Below are 12106 nucleotides of genomic sequence, written 5' to 3'. Positions count from 1 at the left end.
CGGAGCATGCAAAGCAGGTTCTCGAGGCCCAGATACACTCCGTGCCTATTTACATGTCGGATATTATTGCGCGATACAGTAGTTATTCAGTGGTTTCTCAACGCGTACAGTGGTTATCAATTAGAAGTTGATTTTAGGCACGACTGTACCGAACATCCTAAAGGGTCGAACCCAGTTGAAACAAAACTTCATAATAAGATGCAAAGAATGTCCATGCAAACCGAGAGCAACTACAGATCACGAATCACTGAAACGAATTAGGAGGAAAGACAAAAACAAATGGAAAACAAAATGATGATGGTAACGCCATTTGTTGGCAAAAGACTAAGTGGAAAAGGACGACAGAAACGCAAAGCAAAATAAAGTTCACTGTTTGAAACCCAAGGTTATTTTGATAATATATTTCCTTCATCTGTATGCCCTAATGTGTTCTTTGTTCTCCAATTAGGTCGACACATATTCTGGAATCGCCAGATTAGAACCATATTTCAGGTACGACCCGATCAGACCTAACCACAGCCAATCCACATGTCATGCGGAGCGGTGGGATTCATCGGAGACAGCGTCGCGGCCAGGTCTGCCGCAGCCAGCTAACAATGTGGTCTCGCAAGGACAATTGCATGACGGCCAGCCGCGCCAGTGATAATATGACAGGCCCCCTCAGGACCAGTGCAGCTGTTAGTCTTACCAGAGCCAGAGGAGCGACCGGTCTCTCCAGTCATAGCATGACGATAGACCCATCAGGACCAGAGCAGTTGTTAGTCTTACTAGAGTCAGAGTAGCGGCCGGTCATGCGAGTACCAGCGTAGCGGCTGGCCTTATTATGTCGACGCTGCGGCTGGTCCAACAGCGCCGGCGCTGTCCCGGCCTCAGTCAACCTGGCGTAACTCGCCTATTAGACAGCCCCGCCGCACCAAGCACAGCGGACGGTCCGAAGCAAGATCCTCCTGTCGCCTCATGCCACGTTAAAAACGAAAGATTAGACAAGCTAGGGAGTTTTAACGAAGACTTCGGTGGCTATTGTGAACACCCGTCATTGGTAGCTAGACTCTTTCTCAGCAGTGCCCTGTTGTAAATGACAGTATCTTGACCGTCGAGATACGTCGTAGGGAATCCCACATGAGATTCTCGGGGAATTGTGAGGCAATCCGATAGCGTCTTTTGAAGTGTGAAGAGGACTCTAGAAACTCTGGCTTAAAGGAATGTCACGGTCTCCTTTACAGATACAGTGCTGATTAAAGGACGCAAGTTACAAAAGTCTCATTTAGTATGTTGTTTTTAATCAATACGATACTTTGAGGGGACTTGCTCCCTTGAACACGCCCTAGGAAGCAAGTTTTTCAACAGTTTTTTCAACTTTATCGCAAGTTTTCAACTTGCGATAGAGTCTTCCTGAGCCAGGTCAACCGCATCAAAACTCTTTGAGTGCATCCTTAGATCAAATATGTTTGTAGTGAAACATACTGTCACGCCATGCAGCGCTGCTGGGGCAGTTTTGGCGTTCTCCGGAAGCTCAGCACTCTCGTTCTTAGGAATTCAGCATTCGTTGGCATTCTTCATTTTTCAGTGGTCCGGTGGACTCTTTCTAAACTGATAGAAATCAAAAGATTTGTTAGAATTGTTATCTGGGCCCACAGAGATATTAAGGCCCCCGAGAATGTAGACTGTGGACAGCAATAGGTCAACAAGTTGCCAACTCAACATGGCCAGGCCATGTTCGTCTGGAAATGTTCCACATTCTGTCATAATCGATTAATGCTACAAATGATGTCACATAGTTTTGAACACGCGAGCTCGAAATATTTTCAACAAAAATGTCGACCTCGAGTTGCAGGTCTTTGGGAAGGTTTCAGAGAAGCCTACTAAGTGGGCACATATAATATTGTGTCTGGGTGGCAACAATGGGTTTCCCAGCCCTTGGGTGGCTTGTGGTGGTGGAGGGGGGGGGGGGGGCGGCCCCCAGCTGGTCGGGATTTGCCTGATGTCACCGGGCGGATTGAGGTTGCGCTGTGTCGACCAGGTCCCGGTGGTCATCGCAGCCACCACCCGCAGGGCCCAGTTGGGTACCGGCTGGCCACGCGAGAGGATATCCCAGCCTGCCCGGGTGGGACTGGAGGTCGCGACCGACGGATCGAGGGTGTGTCTGTTCGGCCCAGGCCGCGGGCACTGGCCGCTGACCCCTCACGCTCGCTGACGGCGGGTGGCTACCAGCGACACGTCTTCAGCCAACGACGGTGGCCGGCTGCCACCAGCCGGCTACTGGCGGGTGTGGAAATGCCCGACGCCTTGCATGTGGGTCCAAAGTAGTGACGGTCGTGACGTGCCTGGTGGCGTTGATCACGGGATGTGTTTGAGGAGATCCAGAGGGGCCCGAGCACTCGTCGGGACCAAAGATCGAGGGCCTGATCGGAAGGGTGAAGGGCCAGGACTGACTGTAGTTCACATTAGGGATACCCTCCCGCCCGGCCAGAGGTCACCAACGCCGAACAGTCGGCTCCGTGCAGGCTCTGAGTTCTCGGGGCCCATTTCCCGAGCAGGGACAAGGTCGGGCCGCGATCTTCATTGGTCGGGGCCCCTGAAACAATGTATGGCCTCTGTATTGGTCAGAGGCCCACAGTGCCTAACAAGGTATTCGGTGTCAATTAGCGGCCTTGGGTCGGTCATGGAACATAAGCTCAACGGGGACGGAGACGGGACCCTGAACTGACAGAAGGCCTCCTGCGCTGGTCGGCGCCATCTGAAAATGGAAGCAAACATGAGAGTATATGATGAGTGTTCTCGTTGAGACAAGGAATGCCAGGCCTGAGAGCAGGAGTGTCCCTTTCTAAAACAGGTTAGGGCTCAGCCGACTAGGTAAACCTAACCCACCCCAAAACCTGATTTATTACCGAATTTATACTTTTTTTGTAAATTCGGAAGCTTGAATTTATGTTCCCAATGTCAAGGATTACTTTTGAAAACATTTGGGCGAATAAAGGACTGCTTTGCAAAGGAAAATATTTCCTATTTCATGTCCATGTGAAGCTGCAGCTCTATAAGAGACTTAGAATTAGGCGTAATTCCCAAAAAACACCTTAGTTAGACGGTCCGATGTAATCACTGGAGGGAGACCTTGTTTATCGTTGCATATCGTTGTATAACGACCTCATTTACGGAAAATGTATTCCGTGCACTGACAGGAAGCACCGGCACTTAACAGTGAAATTGAGCTTGTACGGGCCAGATAGACATGTGGATAACTGGAAAGAGGGAGCAGGTAAAGCTGGTGATCAGATGGATCACTAGAATGGCAAACGTAACAGACAGCAAGCCATGCGCTTGTGATGTTCCAGCATAATGAGTCGGGGGTTTGCTGGAAACCATCGACCTTCGGTTTAGAAGGTCGAAAAGGTCTTCAGTTTACTGGTTGAGCAACGTCAGCAAGCAAGCACTGATCACACTGAGTTTCGGAGCTGTGATCATGGTCGGACATCTTCGTTAATTCCGGTAACACTACGCTAATTCTTCTTTCACTCTGGAGCATACCGCATAAAATGTGCCGATTTTATTCCTCGACATCATTTTTGTGATGGAATGAGGTGGAAGATGCGCTGCAAAACTATACTTTAAGGCAATGGCCGCCATCATTTTGCATAACATTACGGCACACATTTATGAGTCTAAGAAAGTAGCCCCTTCAACCCAGATGCGGAAAGCGGCGATGCACTTTCTGCTCCCCAGCCGTGTGAGAAAAGCCATGCCTTCTTTTCCGTGAGCGTGGCTACCCGGAATCCCGAGTGAGATCCGCCTCTTGTGCAATACTCTGTAGATTTAAAACAAGGCAGTGCGCACAGGGTTGGATACACCCTCTCCTGAACAAATTTATGGCGCGTATTAATATGTAAGCGACTAATTGTTGACGGTTAAAAACGCCTGCGTAGATACGTCAAGAGCAAAACGACCGAGAATATGGGATGCCGTTTTAAGACATAAGAAATTGCGCGCGCGTCCAGAGCGCTTAGCTAGACTTCCATTTTCTGTCATGCTTTCCCCGTTCCCACCCACCCATCGTAACTTCCTGCGTACGCCCCTGTTTAACAATACATCAGGTTCGCCATCAAGTCATAGGAAGGCCAAACTAACAACTTGCACGCAGATGTAACTTCCGATCATAGATAGCTATGATCATATGCATAGCTATGATAGCTATGCAAACAGGTGAATAAAACCGTACCATCAGTTTATTTGCACGGCCTTAAGGCAGCGTGGGCGGGTGATGCTAGTCCTAAGTCCATTGCAGCTCGATGGCCGTCGAGACCCCAACGTGTCCAGCTATATCTATCTATCTAACTTTACATATATATATATATATATATATATATATATATATATATATATATATATATATCATATTAATACTAGTATATGTATATGCATGTGTTTAAGTCATCTCTTGAGTAACAATGCATTGCAAAATTGCCACAATCATGCGTTTTCGATCATTTAAATCAGTGTGGTTCGAGTGCGACATGCAGCCAATTCTTTTCCAGAGGCAATCGGGATCAATTTTGTGTATCCCTGATGGAACCCTATATGTGCACGTTCCAATCCAGCAATCAGCAGCTGAGTGACAAGACTACGACGCTACTGGCCGGCGTGAAATCTCGCATCATGGATTTAGCCCATCTAACCGACGCACCTGATCGATTTTATGGCGGGCGGCTCAGACCGGCTGGTGTCGTGCCGAAGCGGACATCGGCTGCACTAGACCGGTTGGACTCGGGAAGTCAACACTGGTCTGATGATGACGTGCCGGCGATCGTTAGCCCCGGCCACCCAACTCCTCCCAGTGCGCGTGGCGACCCGGACGCCCGTGCGGTGGATCTGCCGAGTTGCATTGCTTCTTGTCGGCAGCTGGGCACGGAGGGCGTCCGTCTCTCTAGTTTCTCTTTCGCGCGATAGATGGCAGCAGACGCAAGCAATCAATATCAATCCGTCCCGCCGTGGCTTTGCTGTCCGGCTTCGGACCAGTGGGAACCTGCATCCTTTGGGAAAATCAGTGTGCAGTGGTTGTGTGAGCCGTTGTTGAGAGTGGAGCGGTGACGCGGGCGGCGCCTCTGAGCCGGCGAGCTCTACGCAGTGCGTGTCCGGACGGGCCGCCAGCCAGCCGTGCTCCCCGCAGTCAGCCAGGCGCTCCCCCCACGCGGCGGGCCAGGGAGGCGTGCTCGTCCAGCGGGGAGGCGGGCCCTCTCCGGACTACGGGGGCGGCGGGAGCGGCCGTGAAGAGGCCATGTCGGATCCAGCACGCTGCGTCGACTGAGGTACGGAGCTAGCCGTCAAGACCACCCTGAACTAGCAACTTTCGCGATTTCGGGTGACGTAGAATGGGATATGGATTCTGTCTTATCTTTCGGCACGATGTTGTTAGACACTTTAAGGCATTCGTCAAGCTCCAAGAGTTACTTGGCTTGGTTTTCTTCGGACAAAGAAAACATTCGGGATCTAAAACTGGTTTCTCGAACCCCATGAACACCTGAAATATTACCTTTTATCTGCTTTGTTTTGCACTACATAATGTCAGAGATTAAAACGCTGCGATGATTAAATTACCAGCATGATGCTCTGATCTTTTGGTCAGATTATGCAACAAACTGCAAAATGATCGCAGTGCGAAGAGAAATTGCATTTTCAAAGCAAATTTACGCGGCAAATTAGGACAGTACGCCGCAACCTTTTGCATCCGTAGCCAAAATCACTCCTGACAAGGCCAGCCCTTTTGAGGAAAAATGCCTGAACTGAACTATGTATGTAAACTCCACAAGCAGTGGCTGTTCATCGGCAGGTAATTCATCTTGTGGTTGTCATGGATGCCATTGCGCTGCGGCATGTGCAGACACGTTAACAGTACTCACAGGATGATTTTAACGGAATGCGCTGTGACGGGAAAAAGCTCCTGCAAAGATGATCTACTGTTATGACAGTGTGTCAGATTACAAACGTCCTACAGCCGTCATAGCTTATGCATCGATATTTCTCTAATGAACTAGCTGGAGGGGAAACAAAGGCGAGTGCAGAGTAAATTCGAATTCACAACGGGCAGAGAGAGTGAGAAAGGAAAGGGGATCGTCGCATGCCTTTGGCGTTCGAATGCTGCCAGTACACTACGGTCTTCGTCAACTCCACCTCATTATCTCGTGAGTTTCATTCTGGGTTGCCGCAGCTGTAGGTAAAGAGTCGGTGACCCTTCATAACACTGTGGCCGGACGGTCCCAGGAGATGTCGGCACGGCTGTTGCCCTCTGTACGCACGAAGGCGCTACCCCGACATTCAGAACTCTTGCAACAAGACAAAGCCATGACCGGAGCGCTGACCTGGCGTGACCTGATCTGACCGGGTCTGACCTGACCTGACCTGCCGCCGGACGGTCGCAGCACGGCGGCGCGGGCCGACGCGTGCTGTGCAGGGTCTCACCACACCTGGCCGCCGTCGGCCGGCCGCCTTGCCGAGCACATGCCGACGCGGCCGACCCTTGACCCGGTCAGCCGCGTAATGGAGGCGCCAGTCAGGACAGTCGCAGACCGATCGCCCGGCGGCCATGCATTATGCAGCAGCACTGCGTGACCGCCCGGCGCGGCCAGAATATCATATCGTCCCCGTCATTTCCGGCCGCGTCCGGGCGCGGACGCGGGCGCGGCGCGTGGGAGAGCCGCGGGGCTGCCGCGGCGCGTGGGAGCAGCAGCCGCGCGCGACGCGCGCTGCCGCGGAGAGGGGAGCTGTGGAGGGTGGAGGAGGGGGGGGGGGGGGGCGGTGTTCATGTAATGCGTCACTGTCAACGGCGTCAGAATGAGAGACCGGAGAAGCTCGGTCAATGGACAGCCCGTGTAATGATTCCCGCTCCCGAGGGGGTCCACGGCGATGACCTAGTTGACCGACGCCGTCACGCCGACGACGTGATTTGTGATCTCCCGTTATGAAGATGGAGGCTTTCTTGCAGCAAATGCGTGAAACGTTTGGCCGCGTTTCGAATTTTTGCGATGATATCAGCCCCAGGACGCTGCCATCGGCGAATTTTTGGCTTAACGCCGAAAGCTTAAGACCACCGCCTCTCGCCCCCCTGTTCCGAAGCCATCGCCCGAGGCCCCAGCATTCCGAAGCCGTCACATCAAGCTCTCATCTCCCGAGGGCTTCACTGTGGCCACTCACCTCCTGTGGTCCTCCAGCGAGCTCGGCCGACGGTCGCCAATAACTCGTCGGCAGCTGGCTAGATGTCTCTGACATCGGCTGACCGGCCGGCTGAGCACTGCCCCGCCAGCCCGCGGCGGCAGCTGAGCACGGCCAGTTAATAGTCGAATCGATAGCTGCCAGGGTCGTATGATGCGGCCTGTTGGTTGGCGACACAGACTTCCGGCGCCCGCCGAGGGTGGCACCGGTCACCACCCGGACCGCGGCGGCCGGCCGCTCAGCGCACAGACTTCCGGGCCTGCCGAGGGTGGCACCGGTCACCACCCGGGCCGCGGCGGCCCGGGTGGTGGCGGCCGCGGCGGCCCGCCAGACAGACTTCAGCTAGCCATGTCTCTTTGGCGCGGAACGGCAGCCGCGGAGCTCAATCGCCCTCGCGTTGAGCTGGCAGCACTAAGCGGGGCTCAGTCAGATTGGGCGGGCAGCACCAGGCGGGGCCCGGTCAGGTTGGGCGGGCAGCACCAGGCGGGGCTCGGTCAGATTGGGCGGGCAGCACCAGGCGGGGCTCGGTCAGGTTGGCTGGGCTGCCGCCTGCTAGAGGCAACGCAGGCGGAAAGGCAAGACACGCATCTCTTCTAGAGTTCACACTAGCAGGAATGTAGTCAGCTCTAGCTAGTTGACCACCACCTCATGCCTAGTTGGTGGGGGTGGGTTGGAAGCTCTAGCTCCTCCGCTGACTTAGGTTCCCACAACTTTGAGAAGGAAGTGGACGAAATCCAAAAGAAAACCTTTTGTTGGCATATCTTGGGTGCGTGTCTTGCAATACAGCAGGCGAGGTGAATTTTCATACTTTTCTTTAAATTTTATAAAAGCTGCATATATTTTTTTCTGTTAGGATCTGTTAATGTATCTATAAGAGTGGTGCTCGTGGTATTACTAAACATATTCTCATGTACCGGCTCATTTTAGTAGGTTCATGACTCATCTTTTCTGCCGGAAGCTGAGGTAGAAATCAGGTTTTGGCGTCCCATAGCATAAAGGAGCAAGGGCTCGATGACATCCTGTAGCAACTGGATATTCCAGATGGTCACGCAAACCAGTCTGGACTGTGTCAACATATTACATGTGGGGTAAACAAGCAATAAAAGCCACAGCTAATGACGTAGTAGCATGTGAACAGTTAAGAAGCCCACACAGTTTATAACTATATAATTCATGGTCTCCGCAGGTCACATAGCATATTACAAATGTTACCAGATTGGCACAAAACTTTGGCAACCCTCAGCGTGCGCGATAACCAGCGTTAGCGCATCTAAAATGGGACAATGCTTTCATAGAACGCAAAGCTTCAACCTACCCATGTCTTTTTCAGATACCTTAGATCAGCACCCGGCTGACACCAGCTCAGCCAACCAGCGACACCCACAACCGAATACACGCGCTGTAATCGCAGAGACGTCCGCCCGCCCGCTATACGCGAGCGCTGTAAGGTGCTAGGCTTGAAAATACTGTGCCTGCCTCCGTGGCTACCACAGCCAATCAGCGTCGAGGTAACAGCAACGCCACATCCGTCAAACCATCTGCGTCAAGTTGAAGTATCGCAAGATTGTAGAAGTCTTCAATATGACGGCGAGGCTGCTCCTTCGAATGTAGCCACGCTGCCACATTAAGCTGGTAACTCGGCATGCACTTTGGCGAAGCCTTCATATCCCTCATACTCACAGGAAAGCGCAAATTCGTAGGTGTTCATTCAAATGCATTTTACCATGATCAACGCAGTACGTCTCCGGCATCATGATTGCGCTAAATTATGGTTGCGTTAGCATCGTTTGCCATGGTTTGATGCGTCTTCGGGCTTTGCATTACATCTTTCTCAATCTGACAACCGCCTGTCTTCACATTCAAACGGGGCTGGTTTCGCAAAATGCATATTTTGTGCCGCTTAATAAAATGATTCGTTCTTTAACCTCCGCACAAATACTACAAGGAAGTGCTAAGGGCTGCATTCCACACAGCTCGTTGGGCAGCACCCCAACGTCATACAAACGTTCCCACGCAATTAAGCAATGACGTATTGAGCAGCATATTTACTAAGTAAGGAAATTGTGCTATCCAGGGCTGTACTTCCAATAGTACTGAAAAGTATACCAACAGTCATAAGTGAGTTTGTTCCAACATATCTTATGCTTTTTTCTCAATATCTGCAGACGTCGAGCATTCCATTTAAAGGTTGCTCTTAACAACATTTCACCGTTTACTAAATGTTTTCTTCAATACGCCACCGTTTGATTACGTCATGGAACGTATTTAGATCACGGAGTGTTTTTGGAGCCCAAATGTGGTTATACACTCATATCTTTACCCTTTATTGTGGTATTCTTGCTCATTTATTCTTGATTTTATATTGTTTACTTGCATTCGCATACACGGTTATGGCACCATTTTTAACACGCACCCGGGCGGCCGGCTGGATGACCCTTCGCACAGGGCGGGATCAATTTGACCGCCGCTGAGATCTCAGGAACTAAGAGAGCTAAAAACATTTAATTCACAGGGTGTCTTGACCTGCGCATGAAATACAGTTTGGTCAAAACTTGGGGTTTCTATGCCATGACCTGGCCAAATAGGTCAATCAATGTAAAATTTCGGATTGATCTCCAAGGAGCCCCTAGAAGCTAAGTAACTCTTCTATGCAAAAGGACACATGCTCAGTTAAGGTAGTGGCCTTGCTAACCGTTTGGAGGTCATGACGACCAAAACCATACAAGACTGCTTTGAGTGTTGCGTTTGAATAAGCGACAAAAATAGCGCTAGGAAGTATGTATCTAAAAACAAAATGTTGACCTGGGCCATTTTCAGTAAGTGACCTGTTCTGTTCTAAAATAAGTCAATGGAAGGTGTATATGCGGTTCCTGTTATCAATGAACTCGAAATAAGCACCATATGCTACCGCATACAGCAAGCTCTAGATAAATAAAACAGGTTGGTTTTGACCCTGGTCTGACCTTTATAACTGCCTTAGGTCAACGTAATTCGCTCATTCACCATTGACGTTGCCTAAGAAAGCATTTTTAGAGATGTACAGCTTCGCCTAACACTCCGTTGTTGCACCAGATTGAACGATTCCTTAGAAATTGACTTTGCTGAAACCATGGTCTGACTTTACCTGCCATAAGTCATCGACCTTACAAAGTACATCTAAATTTTTGATGCCACACGATCCGCTACTCAATTTTCTATAGCTATGCAACATTTGGCGCTGCTACACCTCGCCGTTCGGAAACCATTCTGGAAAAATCTTTAGGAGGGGTAGTGCCCAATTTGACCCCGACCGAACGCGTGTTAAGCTCTCCGGCGGGGGTCAGTTTGACCTCCCGAGGTCCTCCAGAATTATTTCCGAACGACGTGGTGTAGACACGCAAGATTTTGGACATCTGTAGACAATTGAGAAGTGGATCTTGTGGCATCACAAATTTAGGTATACCATGTGAGGTCACTGATCTATGACAGGTCCAGGTCAGGTCGTGGCTGTCAGCGAAGGCAATTCCCAGGGTATCATTCAACCTGATGCGACAGCGAAATGTTAGACGAAGCCATGCATCTCTGAGATAGGGTGTCAGACAACACAATAATTGCGTTTTGGATTGCAATGAATTCCATTAACCTGAAGTCATGTATGAAGGTCAGACCGAGTTCAAAACCAACCTGCTTGCTTATTCGAGAGCTTGCTGTATGAGGTGGTTTCTGGTACTTATCTTGAATTTATTGATAAAAGGAACCGCATCGGACATCCTCCATGTGCCTTTTAAGGGTCAGAATTAGTCACTGACCTCAAAGTACTTAGGCCAATCTTTTGTTTTTGGAAATGTACAGCCGATCATTATCCCTGACGCTTATTAAAACGCACAAATCAAGGAAGTCTTTTATGATTTTGGTCACCATGACCTTATAAAAGTCAAACAAGGTAAGTGACCTCAAATGAACACAGTGACCTTTCGATTAGAAGGGTATCCTTGCTCGCGGTGGTTGCATGGGGAGGCCTGGACGTACTTTGGACACCGATATAGAGTATGCCCCGAGTCCGCGATAACTGTGGTTGTCGCGACCGCCGAAGTTATGGCAATCGCTGTCGACATGACCACCGCTGTCGTCATGACAACCGTTGTCGTCAGACGACGGCAGAATCTGCTGAGGGGGCCGTGGTCAGCTGTTATTGGTTGCAGGTACCACTTTTGACCTGCAATAAGCCGCACATTTAAGGCCTGTGGGCTTAAAAGTGACACCTCTACTAGTATGAAGTCAATGAGCACGGACGTTTGTCATTGGCACAGCGTACGGCAAGGGCTAGTTTCCGAGAAGTGTATGAGCTTCGAAGTTTAAATCAGTGCGTCACTATAGACCATGCGATGCTCCGTTTCCCAATGCCAATATGTGCCTCGAAAGAGCTTCAAACGACATGAGGGAAAAATTAAAACCATCGTATAATGTTCCGTTAATGCGCGAGATAATGACCTTATGTTGGCATAACTTCTTCTCTAGTGTTTTATATTTCCTAGAATTCATTACATAAGTATTTTGACCAATCAGTGAGCTGCAAACATCACAGAACATACACGTTGCAAAAGCAAGGAAAATTAAATGTATCACTTTCATGGTAGTGAACAGACGATCAGTGAGATTTCTCCCGCAGGATATGGTACTTCAAATCGAAATTCTTGCCTTTTCGGAAGCATTGGCGGAAAACTGGTATCACTGATAAAATCGGGCGCGTCTGATCTAAGAACAATGGAAAGGCACACAAAGGTGGCTGCTACCCTTAAGCTTATAGCGTCCCAGAAAAACTACATCCATTTGGCCCCTAATTACACCAGAGACGGAAAACAAATGACGGGCGTCCAACGTTTTTTGCCTTTAAGTTGCAGCATGATCTTCAGCCACACTTGAGCAT

The sequence above is a fragment of the Pollicipes pollicipes genome, unplaced genomic scaffold (assembly GCF_011947565.3).
Source record: "Pollicipes pollicipes isolate AB1234 unplaced genomic scaffold, Ppol_2.1 Scaffold_7261;HRSCAF=8764_pilon_pilon_pilon, whole genome shotgun sequence".
Taxonomy (NCBI): domain Eukaryota; kingdom Metazoa; phylum Arthropoda; class Thecostraca; order Pollicipedomorpha; family Pollicipedidae; genus Pollicipes; species Pollicipes pollicipes.
This window is presented reverse-complemented; position numbering follows the sequence as displayed.